The sequence below is a fragment of the Lepeophtheirus salmonis genome, chromosome 7, assembly GCF_016086655.4.
Source record: "Lepeophtheirus salmonis chromosome 7, UVic_Lsal_1.4, whole genome shotgun sequence".
Classification (NCBI taxonomy): Eukaryota; Metazoa; Arthropoda; class Copepoda; order Siphonostomatoida; family Caligidae; genus Lepeophtheirus; species Lepeophtheirus salmonis.
In genome coordinates this window covers 38865352-38872390 of record NC_052137.2, presented here as the reverse complement: position 1 = coordinate 38872390, position 7039 = coordinate 38865352, and the positions used below count along the sequence as shown (strand labels likewise).

General features: G+C 29.7%; 1 long non-coding RNA gene across 1 annotated transcript; it reads left to right on the top strand.

The window, feature by feature from the left end:
* Positions 1-220: 220 nt before the first annotated feature.
* Positions 221-4085, top strand: LOC139906076 (uncharacterized). Its single transcript, XR_011781304.1, has 2 exons — positions 221-356; positions 3908-4085. It is a non-coding gene; the product is annotated as an uncharacterized lncRNA (long non-coding RNA).
* Positions 4086-7039: the final 2954 nt, after the last annotated feature.

The following is a 7039-nucleotide window of genomic DNA, read 5'->3' as shown; positions in this document are numbered from 1 at the left end:
ACCATAAATAAATTTAATAATTCCCCCAAAAAACTATGAAACAGAAGAGTTTTACTACATAAACTAAACAATTAATGTCATAATTTGTCTAAAATTGGAACACACATTGACTTCTTTCAAATCCTCTATGTGTGCATGCCGACCAAATTTTCCCTCACTCAGGTGAAGTAACTTATAAAATAAATTTACATTCATTTTTAGTCAGTTGTCGAGATGAAGAATCACGCTCACGTATCAAGTAGTGTCTTGTAATTTGAAATTTTCAAAATTCTTTGAATATGAATAACTTCAGAGTTAATTATACTATATTCCTGAAATTTGTGGCATCTCATCTTCCATCTTTATAAATATATGGGGTTGGTTTATTATTTAGTAATTGGAACTAACTTTGAGACCGTTAATGCAAGATAAAAAATTTTTCTTCATAAAGTAAAGTGTTTACGATAATTTTACGTAGTAAATTCAAATAAATACAAATATTCACATGTCTAAATTAAAATTCTAATCTTAAATTTTTTGAAAAAAAATTTCAAAAGTTCACAGTTATTCACAAAAAAAAAATATTTTTTATAAAACATTTCAAATATTAAATTTTTTTCTCTGTTGCATAATTTGCAAGAATGAGGAAAAAAAAAAATTCAAGTAAATTCCTTAATCTTGGAGGGATTACAGCTCCTCCAGCCCAACCCCTTGCGGACGCCCCTGTATGTGATTTTCAAATTTTTGAACATTGAATAAAAAACGTCAATTGAAGTTTTGAAAAAATCCCTTAATACCAATCTGAAAAAGAAATTCGGTCTTGGATCACTAATATTCATATTGATTCATACTGAAAAATATTTGTATCTGAAATGTATTCTTCATGAATTTACTGTTTTATGCAATCCATCATATTATTTTTGAGAGTCAAAAATTGCATTTATTATCCAATCCTTGCCAAATTTATTTCCTAGAAGAAATATTTTTAATTTATTTCATAGAAAAAGAAGCATTTTATTTTCTTTTATATGATTTTGAATTTCCGTGTAAACGATTAAGATTCTTTAGAAAGATATCTCTACAATGTACTAAATCTTTAATGTCAAACCAAAGTTGTGTATATTCTTCTTTTTTCTATTTATCTACAATTTAATTATGTTTTTTGCCCTTGCATCGAATTATTATTATTTCCTATTTTTTAATAATGATAGAATTACAACTTGAAGACTTTTTTTCCAATATAATATTGTATAGTTAACGATAATCTTTTTCTTTTTTTCTTCTTTGGTTATAAAAGATGGTATTTAAATGTTTTTATGGAGGGATTTAAATATTGAATCTGTGTTTATCTTTGGTTATTTTGTATACCATGGTAAAAACTCTGTAATTGTTATTTTACGAGAGTAAAGATATATGGGTACACATCATTTTTTTTTTTTTTGTATGTTGAATACTTCTCAAACTTACCAATAAAAAAACCAATCATGGTTGTTGATTACATTCTTCTTTGATGATCATAGATTTATCAGGTTAGACACTTATTTATTCAACTAATTAAAAGTAATCCTATTATAATAATTAACTCCTTCATTAATCAAGCACGTCAATATTTTCATTTTTTTTTTTAATTATTATTTTCTTGGATAACATCATATTTGTGAATGTCAAATGAAACTATAGTTCTCAGTTTTTTTAAATGTATTTATAATGTAGAATGTAAGTTTTTGATAGCTTCAATACAGACAAATTTTGAAATCAACTGACATATGTTATATATCTTTTATGCAAAATAAAATAATAATATAAAAGATATTGCAAATTCAACATGGATATATCCAATTTAAATAGTTTATTCATACACATCTTCCTATAAAAGTCAAAGACACAATATGCAAAAATGCAAAGTGAGAACATTACGAAAAACTTTTATCTTTAACAATAATAAAAATAAGTATTTTTGGTCAGCGTCTTATCAACCACCAAATGCATATTTTTCACGCTATTTTTTTGCCAGGTATGTATGTATAATGTGCATGTAGTTGTCATGCAAAATTTTGACAACACCTCAAAATGAGAACGTTGCAAGTTACCAACTTCTAATTTTTTTTTTAAATATACAGGGTGTCCACGATAAATTGGAACTATCTTAAAATTCAACCTGCTTGATAAAAATGGAATTTGGAGTGTATTTGTTAAAATGAAAAACTTAGACATGATATTAAACAATAAATTTATTCAACATGTCCTCCCTCAGCAGCCACCATCTTCTCCATCCTGCCCCTAAAGGATTTGCATGCCCTGATGACTTCCGCGGAATCGACAGCATTCCACTCCCTCGTAATTGAGCCCTTCAGGGCTACGATGCTCTTGTGGCTGACCTTGCACACCTCCCTCTCCAACTTCCCCTACCAGTAGTAATCACACGGATTGAGGTCGGGTGAGTTGGCGGGCCAGGTGTTGCGAAAGAAAGTCATGTCGTGGGAGTTGAAGAGGTTAGTGGTCCTCATGGCGATGTGTGCGGGCGCAGAGTCTTGTTGGAATATGAACTCCCTCACAGCGGCCGTATCCTTCATCCAGGGGACGACGAACTCCTCCATGACTTCGCAGTACCTTATTGCGTTAACCCTTTCCTTGGGATTGAAGAAGAAGGAGGCATTACCTCACCGGTGCTGCAGATGACACCCAGGGTCATCACGGAGGCCGGGAACTTTGTGGTGAAGACCGCAGGGACCTCTTCTCTCTCCTTGGCAAGCCACCTCTCATTCTGGACGTTGTAGCTTCTGTCGACAGTCCAGTTCTTCTCTTCGGAGAAGAAGATTATTCTTCCTCCATGGCTCTTCAGGTCATTCAGGAGACGCCTACCGTTGGTGAGCCTGGTGGCCTTCATGGATGCCGTGAGGATGTGTTGTTTTGCCATTCGATATGATCTGTACCCGAGGTCCTCATTCACAGCCTTGGAGACCAGCTGCTTGCTCACTTTCTTCAAGGAAGCGGGGAGTGCGGATTCGATCACTTCTCATGTTGTGGGCCTTGCGGCAGACCTTCCCCTCAACCTCCCAGGCATTGAAGATACTATACACCGGAGTTTTCGGGTAGTTAAGAAGCTTGTAGATAGCAGAGGGCTTGTGTCCCACGCGAGCCTATTCGAGGATGGCGTCTCTCCTTGCTTGTTCCATGATGACTATTGTTTGTTGTCAAAACAATTGTGGTGGAAGTTATAGTGTATTGTTCATGCAACCTTTTATATTAGTATGATTTAACCCCAAATATCCACATTATGGATCTGGATGAAGTTTAAAGTAGTTCCAATTTATCGTGGACACCCTGTACTCATGAATATTTTCACGTTCCTAAACATTACAGTTTTATTCATATTGTGATCTAGAAAAGACTCAGTCATTTTTTTTTATCGAGAGGGGTTCAATGAGTGAACATAATTTAAATACATGTTTTTTGTTTTATTATTATTTAAACCGTCTTATCTCCTTTTCTATAGTCTCGTTATAATTATATAATCCAATCCCCACTGCCTCTCTTTCTCTCCGTTTTCAGATATTTATATAATTGTAACTTGAAAGATGATAAAGCAAATAATTTATATATATATACACACTACATACAAAGGATTTGAGTTTCTTCCCCTCTCCGACCATTATTAAATTATTTATTAAGGTTTTTTTCTTCATTAAATATTTTTTAACAATTTTTTTATCTTACATGTTTTCCATTATTAATATAAATTACAATATGTACATTGTATTTATTTATATATGACCTTTCAGGTCATCCATAAAAGGCTTTTTATATTCAGTCTAATATAAAAAAATTTCATACGGTAAGGCAAAAAAAAAAAAAAGTATTGTAATAATCCTTATTATAAAATATGATGGAATAAAAAAAAGTAACAAAAAAACAACTTAATTCATAGGAAGGCATTTTGACAAATCAATCATGGATCAAGCCTAAAAGACTGAAGGGTCTGAGCGGACAGACAAAGAATCTACAACAACAAAAAAATTCTCTACAGCTATTGCACCGACTGATATATAGTTTTGTAAATTCATCTACCGGCGCGATCTGGATTTTTCATTTTTTGAAAAAAATAAGGTCATTTAAATCCCTTATTTCTCTAATTCATCGTAAAAACCTTGAGAAATGTGCATTATGATTATACTATTTTCAGAAAAACAAAATCTGTATCCACGTGTTTAATCGCCATATTATTTCTCTCACGATGTAAAATGTTGTGTTTTTATTTTATAAAATAGTTGTTAATATCTTGTTTTATGAAATAATTCAATTAAAAGTTTCATTTTTTTAAATGTAAAATTAAAAAAGAACCGAATTTACTTTTAATATATTAAATAATTAAGTGAATTTATAGAATAAACTTTAATAATATTATTAGGAAATAGTACATTTAAATAATTATTTATAATTAAATGTGGACTAATCAAAACATGTGTTGTAGAATTTCATGCATACTTAACCCTGTACAGGCCCAAACATTGTTTTTCATTCGTTCCTTCTTTCTTTGCCTGTATTTTAAAATGAATTTAGCAATATCTTCCAATAATTTTTGTCTTAATATAATGACAATCGGGTAGGGATATATTTGTTGTGCATTTTTTAATTAGATCTTCCAGGATTTTGGAAATATTTCTTAAATTTTTAAATATTAGACTTTTAATATGTTTGTGAAATCGCTTCTCGGCTGTAATGAATATATTATCGAAGACTTCCTTCATGCAGCACATAACCATTGACCGGTACAATCTTTTAGATGAAAGATTTTTGAATATGGGCCAATATGACTGGTGTCCAAAATAACAAAACTAGGACAGTCCAAACAAAAATGTGTCTTAATTTGGTTTCAAATATAGCTCGCAATATAATATAAAATACGTATATCAAGTTGTTATTTAGACAATAAACTCTCAAAATAACTCTTGTAGTTGAGAAGTTAGTTTTTCGTCTGATTTATTTCTTCCTTCTTTTAAATCATCTAAGAAATCGATAAGATATTCGGCATCATAATAGTGATAATTGGAAGATCCCTTTTCCTTCATGAACTGACTCAAAGCAATTATTCTATGATTATTTTGAGCTCTGATGATGTTGGAGTTAGACTCTTGCACATACCGAAAAAGGCTCAATAATTTTTACAAAGGAATCATGAGTAAATCTTCCACTTAAAATACATGAAAATCCTTCATCAATTCGATTGATGACTTATGGAAAATTGAAAAATCATTATGAAAAATATATTGTAATTACTTAGTGTCGTATATATTATTTGTTACATTGATTAGATGGGTGGAATGATCATTCCAGTTTTAGATTTGCCTTGTTTTATTATTGTACTTAGTTTTATATTCTTGTTTATACGTACATAATCTTTTAGTACTGAATTGCTCTTATCTTAAGGATATACTATATTTCTACATACTGGTACACAATTCCCTATTTATTCAAAAAATTGGCAACGAGCTCCATTAAGTTCCCACTTAATAAATAGGAATAAGTATTGGCTAACTATGATAAATACTTAAATTAAGCCCAGAAAATAGTACATAAATTGCCGTCAATACCTTTAAAATATACATAATGGCAGCTGACACCTTTAAGCCAATGAGTAAAGAGAAGGAAAAAAAAATTCTCTCCTTCTATCTATTATCTACATAATTATGAATTATTATTTCCATTTTTGTTTCTATCCTTTTCAAGAGTGAAAAACAAAGCAGGCAACCAAACAAAAAAACCCTCAATTGCTTAATCTTGACATGTGTGACTATATCAGTAATCAACTTGTCAGTCAGGTACAAAAAACACACCTATTTATTATTTTGTTCAGAATAATAATACCTAATAGTTATGTATCTTAATTATTTTCAGGACTCGGGTTTGATACACATATATAATATACGCGTTATTTTTTACTATCTCTGTCCTGAGGAAGAAAAAAGTTATAATTTATTCTCATTAAAGTGTACAATATAATATGATCTATAAAGATTGAACATATATATGTTAACTAAACTGTCTAAGTATATAACAAGGACGTCTGCAGGGGGTGGACAGGAGCGGCTGCCCCCCACCCCAAAAAAACGACTTTCTAGTTTATACTAGAAAATTTTATTTTATACAAGTTTTTTTTTTCAAAGTTGAATATTTAAAATGAATTTTAATTTTTCAATTTTATTTCCAAAAATTAAATTTTATGTGAGTAACTGTCGATTTTTGAAATTTTTTTCCTAAATACTTTATTTTATAAATTTTTTCCTAAATATTTTATTATATAAATTTTTTTTTCAATATTATTTGAAATATACATTTTGACATTTTTTTCCAAAGATTTTGACAATAGCTATCGATTTTTTAAATTTGTCTACCAAAAATTAATTTTCTGTGAATAACTATAGATTTTCGAATTTTTTTTTCAAAAAATTTAATATTTCAACCTTTTTTTGTAAAAATTTTGTATTTCAAATTCAAATTGATATTTTTTTTCCAAAAAAATTTAATATTCTAAATTTATTTTTTTAAACTTCTTTCCAAAACATTAAATTTTTGAAACTTGTTTTCCAAAAAAAATTTAATATTCTAAATTAATTTTTTTAAACTTCTTTCCAAAAGATAAAATTTTTGATAACTGTTTTCCACAAAAAAATATTTTTCAACTTTTTTCCCAATATATGAGTATATTTGAATATATGTAGGTTGTTCTATTAAGAGTGTACCATTGGAAGAAAAACAGCCCCAATGCATGTTTGATCCACCATAATGCTTTAATGCAGGTAAACACTTCTCCAAGTGTTCTTTGGTAAACTTTAATCTTTATTTAAGGTGTCGAGGCTTGAGTATTGGTGTCTCCCATGATATAAAATCACCTGTGTATTTTTTCTGGGGTTAATTTTGACTTCCTTGACCATTTTTATTTGCATGTAAGGAGACAAGTTTTGTCGACTGACCAGTTCTTTTAGGATTACAAACTATGCTTATAGATTTCCTTAATTTTTTTTCGGAAAATTTTATATCTGTAATTTTTATTTTTGAAATT